Source organism: Pristis pectinata, chromosome 34 (assembly GCF_009764475.1).
Source record: "Pristis pectinata isolate sPriPec2 chromosome 34, sPriPec2.1.pri, whole genome shotgun sequence".
NCBI lineage: Eukaryota > Metazoa > Chordata > Chondrichthyes > Rhinopristiformes > Pristidae > Pristis > Pristis pectinata.
Genome location: NC_067438.1, coordinates 11,193,194 through 11,209,881, shown reverse-complemented (window position 1 = coordinate 11,209,881; position 16,688 = coordinate 11,193,194). Strand labels below are relative to the sequence as shown.

At 43.8% G+C, this 16,688-nt stretch overlaps 1 long non-coding RNA gene across 1 annotated transcript; it reads right to left on the bottom strand.

The window, feature by feature from the left end:
- Window positions 1–2,617: 2,617 nt before the first annotated feature.
- Window positions 2,618–11,818, bottom strand: LOC127585944 (uncharacterized). The gene is made up of 6 exons (XR_007958616.1): window positions 11,701–11,818; window positions 11,013–11,093; window positions 6,523–6,645; window positions 6,351–6,434; window positions 5,364–5,463; window positions 2,618–3,007 (listed from the first exon to the last, which is right to left on the bottom strand). It is a non-coding gene; the product is annotated as an uncharacterized LOC127585944 (long non-coding RNA).
- Window positions 11,819–16,688: the final 4,870 nt, after the last annotated feature.

Below are 16,688 nucleotides of genomic sequence, written 5' to 3'. Positions count from 1 at the left end.
CAAGAGTCTGGTGAGGCTGCACTTGGAGTATTGTGTTCAGTTTTGGTCAACCTGTTATAGGAAAGATGTTCAATTCCGGCCACTGTTTGTAAGGAGTCTGTACGTTCTCCCTGTGTCTGTGTGGGCTTCTGGTTTCTATCAGGGTCCTTTTATCCTTGCAGTTTCTTAACTCCGCCCACAAGGATTCTACATCTTCTGATCATATGTCACTTCTTGCTAAGAATTTGATTACATCTTTTTTAACCAGATGAAACACCCCACCCCCTTTGCCTACCTGCCTGTCTTTTCGATAGGACGTGTACCCTTGGATGTGATCTTCTTTCAACCATGACTCTGTGATGCCCACAAAATCATACCTGCCAATTTCTAACTGTGCTACAAGCTCATCTACCCTGTTTCATGTACTGCGTGCACTCAAATATGGTACTTCCAGTCCTGGATTCACCAGCCTTCTTCTCAAGTTTGTCTCCATGTCCCTTTCTAAACTTTGCTTTATTCTTTATTCTGAAGACTTCAGTAACCTCTCCTGCACTCTCCTTCCCTTTTACTTTATCCATACTTTTCCAATCTGTTGAACACCCCCCCCCCATTAGTTTAAAGCCCTAGTTATGCAAATTGCCAGAACCCTGGTCCCAGTGTGGTTCAGGTGGAGCCCATCCCATCGGAACCACTCTCTCCTTCCCCAGTACTGGTGTCAATGTCTCATAAATTCAAACCCACTTCTCCCACATCAATCTTTGAGCCACACATTTAGCTCTCTGATCTTATTGACCCTGTGAAAATTTGTACATGGCTCAGGTAGTAATCCAGAGATTATTACCTTTTTGGTTCTGCTTTTTAATTTAGTCCCTCGCTGCTCAAACTCCCTCAGCAGAACCTCTTTCCTTGTTCTACCTATATCGTTGGTACCCACATGGGCCACGACAACTGGATCTTTAATCACCCATTCCAAATTCCTCTGCAGGTCAGATGAGATGTCCTGAACCCGGGCACCAGGCAGGCAACACAGCCTTCGAGTCTCTCGATGCTTGTGACAGAGAATTGTGTCTATTCCCCTGACTATACTATCCCCAATTACAATGACATTTCTCTCCTCTCCCAACTCATGAATGGCTCCCTGAACCACAGTGTTACAGTTCAGTTGCTCATCCTTCCTACAACCCCCACTCTCATCTGTACAGGGAGCAAGAATCTCAGACCTGTTGGACCTGCTCAAGGACTGAGGCTCCTCCAGCAGTACCTCTTGGATCCCCCTACCAGTCTCACTCGCAGTCACACCCTCTTGTCCCTGGCCACAGACCTAATGTGAAGTAGTTAATGTAATGGGTGTGACTGTGGCCTGAAACACAGCATTAAGGTAACTCTCCCCCTCCCTGATGCATCACAGTGTTTGAAGCTCAGATTCCAGGTCATCAGCTTTGAGCCTGAGCTCCTTGAGCAGCCAACACTTGCTGCAGATGTGGTCACCAGGAACCACACTGGGGTCCACCAGCTCCCACATCATGCAGCTACAACACATCACCTGATCTTGCATCCCTACTTTATTTAATTAGTTGTAATTTGGAGTCTTTTTATTTAACCACTGTAAAAAGACCTTACTTGTTCTTACCTACTGCTCACCTGTACCTCCTCGCCGAAGCCTCTTGAGCTGAAGCCTCAGATTCCCGCTCCTACACTGGCCCACTCACACAATGGCTCTGCTTTACTCTACCTTCCTTTCATTGGCTGAGTTGCCACACACTTAGCCAATCACACAACTTTAAAAAGAAGCTGTTAGCTTCTCCCCTCCGCTACCCTCTCTGCTGCAACTGGAGAAAAGCTCTCAACTGAAAGCTCCTCCGCTCTGCTGCTCTGTCTGCTGTAAGTTTTACTATAAATATTTTGGCTACAAGAGCAGGTCAGAAGCTGGACGTGAGTGCGTAAGTGCCTCATCTGACCTTCCAAAGGTTCTCACCATCACAGGGCAGACAGCTGGAGTGAGATGGAATACCCTCGGCTTGCCTGTGAGCACAATTGCAACAGCACCCAAGAATTTTGGTACCATCCCGTAGACCACTTGGTTAGCACCACTTCCACTACCTTTAATCATTCATTCCTTCCACCACCAGCACACTGTTGCTGCAGTACTACAAAATGGACTCACCCCAGACTACTCTGACAGTGCTTCCCAAATACACACTGTTGCTGCAGTACTACAAAATGGACTCACCCCAGACTACTCTGACAGTGCTTCCCAAATACACACTGTTGCTGCAGTACTACAAAATGGACTCACCCCAGACTACTCTGACAGTGCTTCCCAAATATGTCACCTCTACCGCCAAGGACAAGGCAGCAGAGGAAACACACAATCTCCAAGCCACAGTTCATATATATGGATATATTTTGTCACCGAGTCTAAAATTCAGGAACTCCCTCCCAAATAGCATCTTCACCAGAAGGACTGCAGCTGTTCAAGTTGGCTACTGCCGTCTTTACAAACACAATCAGGGTAGAGCAATAAATGCTGCTCGTCAATGATGCCCACATCCCAAACAACAGATACTTAAAAAAAGGAACATATTAGAAACTGAAATATTGTATAAAAATTATTTTAAAATCACCAATTTATTCTTCATTTAAAAAAATAGTACATACAAGAAAATTACTAAGCATGGCATAACTGAACAGAAAATTTGGCAGTGGTTGTTGTAGTCATGGGCCTGTCACGGCACAACTCAGAGCTCAAGTATTTCCTCTGACCATCTTGACCTTTATTCACATTTGGCAGATGATCTTAGGTCATCTGAAAGGAATGTGTTCTGAAATCAAGCAGATGATTGAAAATAATGAGGTAGTTGAAACAGTAGATTCTGTCCACAGGATTGCAGAAAATATTTTCTGTTTTGATGGATAAAACTTTTCACTGGCACTGATGTCAACTGTCACAGCCATTTTCTAAGGTCTGATGAGATTCAGATCCAGCATCAAACTCCACTCAAATCACGGCTCCATTCAGATCGTGAAACTAGAACAAACAGAAGTGTATTTGTTATGGACTGTGATCAAATGTTTATACCCAAATACCAGCAGCAAGAAAACAGACAGACAAGAGAGAGGGGACTGCAAAATGGACAGAACAGATGAGGCAAAGAGACAGGTCTGTAAGTTTACAACCATCCTCACAACCAGATGCACATTGGAAACTATCCGGTGGGGATGCATATCTAGACATGGCAGCTTTGAAACAACACAGCCAAACATGAGAGCAGAGTACAAGGCCAATGTGGGGAGCTCAAAAATAATTATACATTTAAGAAGGAACCTCCAGGAATCATAAGACATAGGAGCAGAATTAGGCCATTCAGCCCATCGAATCTGCTCCGCCATTCGATCATGGCCAATTTACTTTTCCCCTCTCAACACCATTCTCCTGCCTTCTCCCCGTAACCTTTGACACCCTCACTAATAAAGAACCTAATCAACCTCTGCTTTAAATGTACCCAATGTCCTGATCTCCATAGCCTTCTGTGGCAATGAATTCCAGAGATTCACCACCCTCTGGCTAAAGACATTCCTCCTCGTCTCTGTTCCATAAGGGACATCCTTTTATTCTGAAGCTGTGCCCTCTGGTCCTAGACTCTCCCACTACTGGAAACATCCTCTCCACATCCACTCTAACTAGACTTTCAATATGCAGTAAGTTTCAATGAGATTTCTCCCCCCTCCCCCCCCCCCATCCTTCTAAACTCCAGTGAGTACAGGCCCAGAGCCATCAAATGCTCTTCATACATTAACCCTTTCATCCCTGGGATCATTCCTTGTAAACCTCCTCTGGACCCTCTCCAATGCCAGCACATCCTTCCTTAGATATGGGGCTCAAAACTGCTCACAATACTCCAAATGAGGTCTGACCAACGCCTTATAAAGCCACAAATTTGGCCACAAAGCCATCATCCAGATCATGAACATACAACTTGTAAAGTCTCAGACCCAACACTGACCTCTGCGGAACACCACTAGTCACCAGCAGCCAACCAGAAAAGGCCCCTTTATTCCCACTCTTTGCCTTCTGCCAGTCAGCCAATCTTCTATCCATGCTGGTACCTTACCTGTAATACCACGGGCTCCTATCTTGTTTAGCAGCCTCATGTGCGGCACCTCGTCAAAGGCCTTCTGAAAATCCAAGTAAATAATATCCACCGACTCTCCTTTGTTTATCCTGCCTGTTATTTCCTCAAAGAATTCCAACAGATTTGTTAGGCAAGATTTCTCCTTAAGGAAACCATTATTCCTCCTTCCGAAGTGCATGATCATATATTTCCCTATCATGAGAACATTGGGGACGTTTCTAATATATGGTCAGTTTAAGTGTCACACGTATTAGAAAGGAATGATGGGAAAATTGACCAGTAGTGGAGGTGGTTTAAAAATCATGCATGTTGGAGGGATTTGTGTGTTTAACTTGCACCCTGAATCTAGCTTTCACTCAGGGCCCAGTCACCCTTTTAATTGCAGGAAACAGGGCAGGACTTAGATCAGGGAAGTGTTTAGATTACAAGGCATAGCTAGCTGGAGCAGAGATAAACAAATGGATGTTGGAATGCAGACTAAGTGCAGGAGAGAGAAACATAACATAAGCAGAGTCACGACAGAAGGACAAGACCATAAATTAGAGCACACAATTGCAGAGAGAATGGGGGAAATGGCTGTCTGGGAAATGAAGGTAAAGTCCTATCTATCAGGCAGACAGAGGCAATGCCTGCAGGGATAAAACAACGACCAAAAACTACAAAGAAAAGTGGGTTACTGATGAATTATTGTGAAATCCACATTGAACTATTGTAACATGAATACTATAAATTGCTGGAAGGTTTCTGGGTCAGAGGAGTATCTTTGAGCTCTCACTCAAAGTTCTCCGCAGTGTACACTGTAACAGGGCCTGAATAAAACAACTTGTTCGAGAAAATCAGCATTGCTTTCTGAGATTTTCCTTCTGTGCTGTGCTGATCTGAGCCATAATTAAGAGGGTGACTGGGCCCCACGTGAAAGCCAGATTCAGGGTGCGGGTTTAACACACAAATCCCTCCAACATGCATGAAGGTAGAAGGCATAGCTGGAATACTAAATGAGTCTTGGTGGTTATCAAGGAAGAGGATGCTGCCAAAATCTCAGTTGAAGACACAGTGATAGAGATAATAGATGAAGTGAAGATTAAAATGAAGGAGGTACAAAATATAATAAATCATTGGGTTCAGGTGAAACAAACCATTTCCCAGCTTTCAGTTGTAGGAGTCGTCAGAAACATGCCTGGCACAGGTGGGACTTTCAATGCAACTTACCCCTCTTGGAAAGTGAATGTGATCAAATTATTTAATACTTACAGCAATATGTTGCAAGGAACACAGAGACGACTAGAACACAGCTGACCAACAGTGCAATAGGTATGTTCCATGTTAAAAATGCTGGTATGACAGCTTTGTTCTGAAAATGTATAACAATGAAAGTACTGAATAAGTTCACAATAACATCTCTCACGGCAAAATATAACAACCTGCATTTCTGTGGCTTTTTACTGTGTAAAACATTCCAAGGAATTTCTCAGGAGCATTATCAAACAAAACTTAATGCTGAATTATATAAACGCAAAAGACTGCAGATGCTGCAGTCTGCAGCAGCACACAACTGCTGGAGGGTCGAGTAGCTTCTGTGGGGGGAAGGAATGGTCAACATTTTGGGTTGAAACTCTGCATCAGGACTGTGAGGGGAGAGGGGAGATACAGTAGCCATTATTAAGGGAGAGGGGGGCGGGGTAAGACAGGGACAATTGGGTGATTGGTGGATTGAGGAGGGGTGAAGGATGACTGGCAGGTTGAACCAGGTGGGGTGGGAGGGTGGAGTTGGGAGACAGGTAGATGGATGATAGATGGAGGCAAACAAAAAAGAGGCAGATGGAGCCAAGTGGTGGTGGTGGGGGGGGGGGGGGGTTGGAGAAAAACGGGAGGGTGAAGGTGGAGACAGTGCGGAGCATGAGAAGCAGGAACACAAAATCTCCCAGTGCTGGATTCTGATAAGCAGGGAAGGTTATAATGGGAGCCAGTAGAGGAGAGGTGAAGGTCAGATGGAACCAGAACCAGATGGGGGAAGAGCAGTGGTGCTTGGTGGTGATCACGTACTTGGTGGGCCAACGGGCTTGTTCCATGCAATATCTCCATGACTCCGAGGAAAATGAGTCAGGAAATAGGATTGCTCTGTGAGCTGGTATTGACTTGATGGACAGTATGGCCTCCTATGTTGCAAAGAAATGTGGAAGAAATAAGGGGAAACATTAGTTTGCAATACCAAGTAAGCAAGTACTGTGGTAAACTCACTGTTTTGCTGAATCTCTTCCTTTAAAGTAACGATCAAAATGAGGATCACAGTAATGTCATTCAAGCAAATGGAAGGTTGACAATCTACGAAATACAAATGATATATGGGTTAAGAACGTATGGTTTTATTTTTAAATCTGTAATTTTATTCAATAAGCGAATTGATCCATACCTTTCTTTTCTTGGAATTCCCATTAAACAAGCAGCTGACCTTCTGGATGATAATTGGTGCAACGATGATCAAAAAGATGAACAGACACCAGGAATAATGTAATGATAGGTACAAAGGTGGTATCTGGAGAGCAAAGATTCGACAATACTGGCTGGTCATTCATATGGGAAATTAAACTAATTAGCAGCACCGATACAAGTCACAAACACCTGATTACACATTTTGTACATCTGTTCTGGGGATGTGGGTGACTCTGCATTTATTCTCTTTGAGATTTGCCCTGCCCTCCACTGCAAGAAAAATTCTCGCCTGTGCTTCTGAATCATCTCCAACCAGCTGCCAGAGGTTCTGCTGGAATCTGTGTGGTTTCGGATAATACTATTGGACAATCAACATGACCTTCGTTGCTTGGCAGAGCGGATGATCATCTCATCTCTCTCCCACATTCCTGACTGTCATAGAAGCTGCTTTTCAGCTATTTACAGTCACTTCACCCCAGAATAACTGACAGCACTAGATACAGCAAATTCCACAGACCAGACAACTTCCCGGCTACAGTACTGAAGACTGGTGCTGCAGAACTAACTAAACTAGTAGCCAGAATGTTCCAGTACAGTTTCAACAGTGTTATCTACCTGACATGGAAGTTGGCCAGGAAGGAAAAAGCAAATCTAATTAGGTTAGTTACTTCATAATCAGTCCCTCAATTTTACTGAAATGGAGCCTGGTGCCTTCAACACTGGTCACCTATGCTTAGGTAACCTGCTCACAGATGCCCAGTTTGGGTTTTACCCCAGAATCACTAGACTCCAGACCTCATCACAGCCTTGGTCAAAACATGGACAAGAGAGATGAACTAAAAGTGACTGCCCTTGACATCAAGGCAGTTTTGACCAAGCCCAGCATCATGCAGAACTGGCAAAATTGAAGTCCACAGGAATCAAGGGGAATCTCTCCACTGCTCAGAGTCATAGGTCACACAAAGAAAGATGGATATGCTTGCTCGCAGTCAATCATTCCTACCCTAGGACATCACTTCAGGAGGTTGTCAGGGCAATACCCAAGGCCCAGACATTTTCAGCTGCTTCATCAATGATCTATCAGACGACTTGAAATGGGCATGTTCACTAATGATTGCAAAATTTTTTATTCTACTTGTAACTCCTCAGAACATGATGCAGTTCATGCCAGCATTCATAAATATAGATTGATGTGGCAAATCACATTGCACAACATAAAAACCAGGCCATGACCATCTCCAAAAGGAGAGTCTAAGAAAGCCAGAATGTGATGGTTGGGGATAATGGTTGATGTTAATTGTTCATTATTGGGGAACTGGTGATGGCATTGCATCTATTACCAAGGAACCACGTGCACATGGAAACACCCCTACTTGCAGGTTCCCCTCCAAGTCATTCATCATCCTGACCAATATATTCAGCTACTGATAGCGTGATGGACCCTGGGCTACTCAGACTGAGGGTGACACCAAGCATCACAGACACGAAACATTCCAGAAATGGACCAAATTCAGACATTGAAGGAGATTCAGGAGCCTCACTTGCACCAGTCAACATTGCAGGATCGAGATCCTGGAATTCCTTACCTAAACAGTATTGTGGAAGTACCTTCACCAGAAGGACTACAACCATTCAAGAAGGCAACTCACCACCACTTTCTCAAGGGTAGTTAGGCATTGACAATAAATGCTGGGTCTTGCCAACAATGCCCGTCTCCCATAAATAAAAACAAAGATGGCTCAAGATGCCACTCACTCTGGATACTGATCCTGCTTACAATGGAAGCTATCCCTCCCTAGTTACAGAATTGGACATTATTACTAGATTGAACTTCTCTTTTTCCTTCTTCCTCTGGCCCTGCTCCTGTTCTAAGATGCCTCGTTTAGCATTCTTGCCAAATCCCTCTGGGCTTTATCCTCATCCTCACGCATAGCAAATGCATTGCGCCTATTAGGTAGGTTTAGTAATCACACTTTGGGGAGTTCAAATATAAGAGGAAAGTATAAAGTAAATGGCAGGCCCTCAGGAGCCTTGACGTACAAAGGGATTTTGGGTCAATAACTCCCTGAAAGTGGTAACAAAGTAGATAGGGTGCCAAAGAAAGCATGTGGCATTCTTGCCTTCATCGGTCGGGGTGTTGAGTATAAAAGCCGAGAAGTTACATTGCTGATGTATAAACTTTGGTTAGGCCATATTTGGAGTACTGTATGCAGTTCTGGTTGCTGCATTAGAGGAAGGACATGGAGGCTTTGGAGAAGGTGTTGAGGAGAATTACCAGGATGTTGCCTGGATGAGAGAGTATTAGGTCTTAGGAAAGGTTGGACAAACTTGGACTGTTTTCTCTGGAGCATCAGAGGCTGAGGGCAACCTGATAGAGGTTTATAAAATTGAGAGGCATAGATAGGGAATACCCGTCAGAGTCTTTCTCCCTCAGAGTGAAAATGTCAAATACTAGAGGGTATAGTGTTAAGATGAAGGGGGAAAGTTTAAAGTTTAAGTGCTTTTTTTATATACACAGAGTGGTAGGTGCCTGAAATGCACTGCCGGGAGAAGTGGTGGAAGCAGATACAATAGTAAAGTTTTAAAAGGCATTTAGACAGGCACATGAACAGGCAGGAAATGGAGGGATATTCACCACGTGCAGGCAGATGCGCAGTTTAAATTAGCATAACAGTCAGCATGGACATGGTGAACCAAGGGGCCTATTCCTGTGCTGTACTGTTCTATGTGCTGTGTACTCCAGCACACTTAATTCACCTTTTTTGCCAGATGTTACACAGTATTATAATACATTTTCTTGTGAACTCAGTAAGTTTAAAGGAAGTGTGGGAACCAGGGACCGTGAATAGATGACAGCATAGCAATTGAGACCCCTTCAAAAGGGAGCACAAAAAGCGGAGCCCTGGTGAGTGGATGGGGAGCACAGCAAACTTCACCTCTGCAGCCAATTGCCAAACCATCGGGATTTCTAAATTACAAAGTGGGTCATTGGAGTTTACCTCTACTGGCCAACTAATGCATCAATCAAAGGACCACTCACCCCTGTTATACTTTAAGGCTCTTTTATGACTCACAACATATTTAGCAACTGTCTTATGGATTCATAGCAGTTTGGAGTTGGAGTACCCAGTCCAGAGGAACTGGCCAGATTCATTCTGAGGGAAACTGGCTTTCTCAGAGCCTGGCGTCCAGAATCCTCTTTGCGATGATTGGTCCCGTGTTATTATTGTTATGTCTCCAATGTCCCTTCTTTTATCTGCTTTTTTCAACTTTTCAGAATGTTCGTTGAGTGCCTCTACCAGGACCCACGATTCTGAGATTATCAGTTGAAGGGTTGCGTAAACAGGATGCATCTGCTCTATTATTCCTTATCAGTCTCCTGGTTTATGACCTTGCAAAACAGGATCACTTGTCAGTTGTAGCTGCAGAAGTTGGTTGAATCAACAGTTTGATTTCATTTCCTTTCTTCCTATGGACCTTTACCTCCCTTCTCCCAATAGACTGGTGCTTAAAATAGTGTTGGTTTCTTTTTCATCATGCTTTTGTAACCTTTTAGCCATATAGCTACAATTACTGTTGTGGCGAGATCTATTTCCAGTAGATTGGTGTGCATGAGGTTCAGAAGATTTCTCCTCACACCGGTTCTCCTTTCACCTTCTGCATGGGGATATGGGAGGAAGCCCGAGCTCCTGAGGGGGAACCCATGCAGTCCCAGAGAGAATGTGCAAACACAACACAGGCAGCACCAGAGGTCAGGACTGAACCCGGGTCGCTGGGGGCTGTGAGGCAGCAGCACTTCCTGCTGAGTTTCTGTATGGTCTTCAGTCTTACTGTTTACCATCTTTTGCATCAATCAATGATCCTGTAGCCTCTATGAGGCATGACCAAACTCTGAAGTAAAACACTCCAGATTCTCCTCCCTTATACCTTCAACACAAACTCCCGTTCAATAACTCTTGAGCCCGTGAGATTGAAGACACAGACTTTCTACCACAATTCTATAGTTTGGACACACAGCCTGCTCCTTCAATCCTTCTCATTTATATATTATTTCCAAGTCTGCTCTAAAAAATTTCCTAAATTTAAATTTAATTTACATTGAACACAAAAAACACTGGACACAATTTTAATTACAACCTCATATTAACATAAACCATGCAACTGATAGATGTGAGTGGGACTGCCTCTTTTTTATTAAATTTCCACTCTTTCCAACTTTTCAAATCTGGTATAGCAACACTGTTTAAAGACCATTATGTGAGCACTAGGACTGAGTCTTTCCTGATCTATAGTCTCATAAAATATAGTAAGTTTCTCTGTACCTGGCTATGGGTTGTGGGACAGGCACACAGGTGCTGGTGGTCTGGAAGAAACAGCTTACAATATACAGGCAGGGATTATTTCCAATTATCCTACAGAATAATGAACTAATTATTTCATGAAGTGATGGATTATTACTTGTGCACCTACCTTTAATCCCAATCCAGGAGGCAAGTGCAATGAAGGTGGCAACAAGAGACAGAACTTTGCAGATAGTCAAGCTCAGAGAGGCTGTAGAGAAACAAACAATAATGTTAACACAGCTCAAATCCACTAGCACCTGAGGAGACCTACTCTTTCACTCGTTACTCTCTTGCTTTTAATATATTTATAAAAGGTTTTGGTATTCTCTTTGATTCTGTTGCCCCAAGGCCATTTCATGTCCCCCCGCTTTTGCTTTCTAGATGTTCTATAAACTCAATTCTCACAAAACAATTTCCCCATAGCTGATGTATGCTTTTTGCTATTCCCTAATCTCATCACCTTTGTCTCTTCCACTTACAGAGACCTGCTTCCCACATATCAAATCTGTTTCTCCTCCAGCAGCTGCTTCCAATCTACCGTTGCCACATCCTGTTTTATACTATGAAGTCAGCCCTCCACTAATTTAACTCTAACTCAACCTTACCCCTTTCCATGACTAACTTAAAGTTTACTGAATTGTGGTCACTGTACACAAAAGGTTCCTTTACAGAAACTTCCACCAAAGTAAGGTTCAAGTACAGCACTCTCTACATACTGCTTTAAAAACCCTTCCTGGACACATTTACAAATTCCACCCCATCGAGGTCCCTTACACTAAAGCAATCTCAGTCAATATTGAGAAAGTTAGAATTACCCACTGCTACAGCACTATTGCTTTTACATCCTACTGCTATGTGTCTACATATTTGTTCTTCTAAATCCTACTGACGATTTGGAGGCCTCGGGTATAATCCCATCAAAGTGATTGCTCCTTTCTTATTTCCAAGTTCCACCCATATAACTTCATTTGCTGATCCCTCCAGGATATCCTCCCTCAGTACTGCTGTAATGCTCTCCCTGATAAACAGTGCAACACCTCCTCCTCTTTTTGTCTGAAGGTTCTGTACCCTTCAACATTGAGCTGCCAGCCCTGCCCTTCACTCAACAATGTTCCCTTGATTACCACATTATAATTCCACATGATGATTTATGCTCTCAGCTCATCTGTCATACTTGCAAAGTTCCTTGCATTAAAGTAAATGCAGTTAAGCCTACCAGCCCTCTTATGCACTCTGGCCATCTCTGGCTGCTCTGTCCACTAGACTTGCCTCGTCCATTTACTACACATGCATCTCTCTCCCCTCCTGTTACACTGTCCTTTTGGGTCATACACCCCTGCATCATTAGTTTAAGCCATCCCAAATAAGATAAGATATCTTTATTAGTCACACATACATTGAAACACACAGTGAAATACATCTTTTTGCAGAGTGTTCTGGAGGCAGCTCGCAAGTGTCGCCACGCTTCTGGCGCCAACATAGCACGCCCACAACTTCCTAACCCGTACATCTTTGGAATGTGGGAGGAAACCGGAGCACCCGGAGGAAACCCACGCAGACACGGGGAGAACGTACAAACTCCTTACAGACAGTGGCTGGATTTGAACCCAGGTCGCTGGTGCTGTAAAGTGTTACACTAACCGCTACACTACCGTGCACCAGCAAACCTCCCTGCCAGGATATTGGTCCCCCTTCAGTTTAGGTGCAACCTGTCCTTCTTGTACAGGTCAACCCTGTGCCAGAAGAGAATATCCAATTATCCAAACATCTGAAGTCCTGACCCCCTTCACCAACTCCTTAACCACATCTTTAGCTGTCCTATCTTCCTATTTCTAAACTCACTACCTTGTGGCACTTATCCTCAATATCCATTGATTCAGAATCTGTTGAGGAACCCTGGGCTGGTCAGGTCAAAAGCAATGCTCAGCATCGTCAGCTCAGGAATGGACCAGGTATTGCAACATTGAAGTGAAGGATGTTAAGAGAGCTCATCGCACCACGAGTAAGTGGAGACCACAGTGAGAGACAGACAACGTGCCCTGTGGTTGGAACTTCTGGAAGGACTTATTTTGTAAACTGCAACTGATGAGATTGCTGGCCCAGAGGCTGTCACATCAAGAAATGCCAGGTACACTGCAAGTGTCCCTGTAAAAGTGTCCATCAAATGGGCCAACGGTTACTGTAAAGTTATTTCTGCGATATTAGTCCACTGATTAAGTCTAAAATTTATTTTGTTCTCCCAGTCCGAGACCAGTAGCAATGGTAATCAATCTCAGGTACAATATCTAGTAAAGTCCATTGGACAGTGGAACCAGTTCCAATATCTTGGATTAGAACAGCAGTACGTCGATCTTCCCAGGCATGGGACATTGCTCTGGTGAGAGATGAAATATTTTCTCTGTTCAAGGATGCAGGTAGGACTGACAATATTTAAAATAATAACATACACACTTTGGATGAGGGTCACAGAAGCTTGGTTGTTCAATGAACTGGGTCCAAAGATCGCATTAGCAGCAAATTCCCTTCACCAGGTCTTTAAACTATTGTCCATCCTTAAATGCCCTTGAGAAGGTGGTCTTAAATGCTTTCTTGGTTCACATGTTCCCCTCCCCCATCAAGCTTTCCTTGCTTCAGTGTCAACCACATTACCTCAATCCCCTTACCACCATGTGTTCAAATCCCAGTCCAGCCTGTGACCATCATTCATCATAATGTTTGTTAAATTGCTTGATTGTCCTGTCCCCATCAAAACCAATACTTCCTTTCACCCTGGACATTCCTCATGATTTATCCCTCACTTCTATTCAAAACAGCTTACCTTGGACTTAAAAGAATGTCTTTGGAGGAAAGTTGGTTTAACCATTCATCATCAGAAATGTACATCAACTGAATGGGTGCCAGTGGTGGCCAATATTGCTATATACAAGATGCCAACCCTATAAATGGTATGTCAGACCTCCCCATCCACAAGGAATTAAAGGACAGCTCAGCTCAATGTTTGGTTTTCCAGAAACCTTGATGGACACGTGTCTAAGCCCTCGTAGGCACAACAGTTCCTCAGCTTGGAGGAAAGTGTGGAATGAAACCAATATTTGGAATGAACAACCAGTCTCCAACAATAAAGCCTTCTAGTTGTGATGTCCCAAGAACAGCTTAGAAGGTTCCAAATCAAATCCAAACCTGACACAGCCACCCTGGTCATTCAATGCACAAATGGATATTTGGGGGCGGCAACCCTGATAATGTGATGGAGCATGTAATGAAACTACTCATTTCTTTAAAAATCTGATAGAGACATGCAAAGAAAAGTTTCCTTAAGAGCCTTAGATTGGTTAAATAATCTTACAATGGGTTTCTGGCTGAATTGGAACAACAACTACCTGAAAGACATTTGGCTGCACCTTAGTAAGCATCATTGGGTCCTCTCCAGCACCATAACTGATCATTCAAAGATCATTCACAAATACAAAACTAATCTCTGGGTTTCCTACTTCTCATTCACCCCCTCTGTCACCCACATCCAATAAGATGCCAGGATCTCACAAGTTTTGTTGGAGGTCATGATCATCTCTTTCTCCTTGCATTCCTCCCCCTTGTCCTCTGGAACAAGCTCCCTAAATATTCCTCACTGCCTAGCAGAGATGTTTTGTTTTTCTCTCGTCTCATGCCACGACTGCACTGATCCCATTCCAGCAAATCTATTGGCCATCCAACCATGACTCTCTGACAGCCCAATGATGGTTCCCTCACCTCCGGTATTGTTTCAAATCTGCAACCGTCATTCCTTTGCATAAAAACCCACTCACAAGCTTACAAATTGGCAGCCCAGCTCCAAATTCTCTTACCTATCCAAAGAAATGTGAAGATCCAAGAGAAAGACAAGCAGTTCAAGGGAAGGTACCATGCTGTACCAGTGCCCAAACCCCCAGCCTCCCCACCGGACAAGAACAAGGCCCTGCACCAGCCCCAGGAGAGGGCCCTGTGTTACCAATATCACAGTTAAGGGAAGAATTTCCACCTCCCCTCACTTCTGTAGCCCACTTGGCACTACACCAGGTGTTGGACTCAAACTGTGGTGAATTAACTGCCCTGCCTTCAGGGTGTTTCTCACAAAGAACCTCTCAGAATCATTCCAGCTGTTCCAAATCGCTAGACTTAGAAACCATTAACAATGATGCAAAAATGTCAGTTAAGAGCCAGGTACAATAGTATTATTTAAGAAGCACTTAGATAGGTACATGGAGGGTCAGGGCTTAGAGGGATATGAGCTGAACGCAGGAGATTGGGACTAGCTGGATGGGCACCATTGTCAGCATGGACTCGTTGGGCCAAAGGGCCTGTATCCGTACTGTATTTCTCAACGCTTAAGTGCACTCCACAGGGCAAAGATGGTTTGAAGTTGGTATCTTCTTTAATTACCCTCAAATTCTATTCTTATAGCATTTGATTTTGTTCAAAATTACTGTGTCCTTTATATTAACTTTAATTTATGTTTATGGATGTTTTATTTATTAGGATCTGGACAACACAAACAAGACCAACATTTATTGTCCATCCCAATTGCCCTTGAGAAAATGGTGGTGAGCTGCAGTCCTTCTGGTGAAGATACTCCCACTGTGCTAGAATTTAGATCCAGTTAGATTGAGGACTTGGAGGGAAACCTGCAGTGACTGGTGTTCCCATGTGCCTGCCACCCTGGTCTTTTTTTTGGTGATTGAGTTTGTAGGTTTGGAAGATGCTGTTGAATTAAGTAACTGCAGTGCATTTTGTAAATGGAACACACTGCAGCCACTGTGGTGATGGAGGGAATGAATGGTTATCGTGGTGGATGTGGTGCCAATCAAACGGGCTGCTTTGTGCTTCTGGAGAGGTGTTGGAGCTGCACTCATCCAGGCAGTTGATGAGTGTTCCATTATGCCTTTGACGGTGCTTTGTTGATAATGGAAATGCTTGGGGTTGTCGCTGCTAAATACTCAGCATCTTACCTGCTTTTGTGGACTGCATCCAGTTGAGTTTCTGATTAATGATAACCCTCCTGGATGTTGATGCTGGGGGAAATCAGCAAAGGTGATGACATTAAGTGTCCACGATGGGTGATTAGACTGTCTCTTATTGGAGATGGTCAGTGCCTAACTCTTCTGTGGCACAAGTGTTACTTTCCTCTCATCAGCCCATACCTGAATGTTGTCTAGACCTGCTATGTGCAGGGATGGACTGCTTCATTGTGAATTGGAATAATGGAATTGAACATTGGAGTGGGAATATACACTGATGATTGCACAATCCTACAATGGAAGGAAGGCCTCTGGTGAAGCAGCTGAAGATGATTGGCCCTAGGGCACTGCTCTGAAGAACTCTTTCAAATATGCCCTGGGACTGGGATAATTGACCTTTGACAACCAAGTACAACCGGCTTCCTTCATGTAATGCCTGACCAGTCACAGGAGTGTTTTCTCTTTGATGTCCAGAATTTCAGTTTCAGTTCATGTTTGGACCAAGGCTAATGATGAGATTTGAAGCTGAATGTCCTGAAACATGCTTTGTTAGAAAGGTCAATGACACCTTTCATCTGTGTGAAAACAGGACTTTGTCTCACAAGAACTATGTAGTGGTGTCTTCTACCAACGCCATTGTAAACAGACACATTTGCCACCAGAAGGCTGGTAAGGACAAACTCATTGCTTTGCATCAGACCCATTCTAGCAGCTCTGTCCTTCAGGACTCGGCAGTTCATCCATGGTGGTGATACCCAGTCACTCTTGGTGATGGATACTGAAATCTCCCAATCTGTTCAATATTTGAC